This window comes from Fukomys damarensis, unplaced genomic scaffold (assembly GCF_012274545.1).
Source record: "Fukomys damarensis isolate Sample0158 unplaced genomic scaffold, DMR_v1.0_HiC HiC_scaffold_23, whole genome shotgun sequence".
NCBI classification, from domain to species: domain Eukaryota; kingdom Metazoa; phylum Chordata; class Mammalia; order Rodentia; family Bathyergidae; genus Fukomys; species Fukomys damarensis.
In genome coordinates this window covers 64,079,877-64,080,378 of record NW_022900935.1, presented here as the reverse complement: position 1 = coordinate 64,080,378, position 502 = coordinate 64,079,877, and the positions used below count along the sequence as shown (strand labels likewise).

The 502-nt window shown below is 61.0% G+C and overlaps 1 long non-coding RNA gene across 1 annotated transcript in view; it reads left to right on the top strand.

The window, feature by feature from the left end:
- Positions 1-201: 201 nt before the first annotated feature.
- The window catches only part of LOC117287327, a 6,563-nt gene continuing 6,262 nt past the window's right edge, over positions 202-502 (top strand). The window contains exon 1 of the long non-coding RNA XR_004518563.1: positions 202-461. This is a non-coding gene — a long non-coding RNA (uncharacterized LOC117287327). The remainder of the gene's footprint in view (positions 462-502) is intronic.

Sequence of the window (502 nt, the reverse complement as noted above, 5' to 3'; positions counted from 1 at the left end):
TTAAACTAGATGCCAACTGACACATTCACACGCATTAGAATTTCTTCGTCGCCTGCTTCCGGAGAGGACGCGAAGGGGTTAACTTCTGGTCTGTTGTTTCCATTCTGTCTCCGCCTCCCACCCCCGCGTCCCCCTCCCGCGGGACCTCTGGGATTGGTTGGCACTCTGCCATCAGGCTGTCAATCATTGAGTGTAAACAAGGCGCTGATTGGCTGTTGTCCAGTCCGCAATGGGCCTCCTGAAAAAAGCAATTACTGCCTCCGCGGTTTCAAGGCGGCCCAAGGCCGCTTGATGAAAGGAGATAAGCTGGGGACAGTTTCCAGGATCCCCGCGGGCCGACCGGGGCTGCCCGGGAGCGGAGGTGCGGCGGAGAGTCCGAGGATCAAAGGAATCCACAGAGAAAAGGGAAGCGGGCGGACATCCTGGCTAGCCTGGCCCCCCGCGGGCTGCGCTGACCTGAGGTAGGGGCCGCGGGCGGGGACGCCGGGATTTCCCTCCCGTC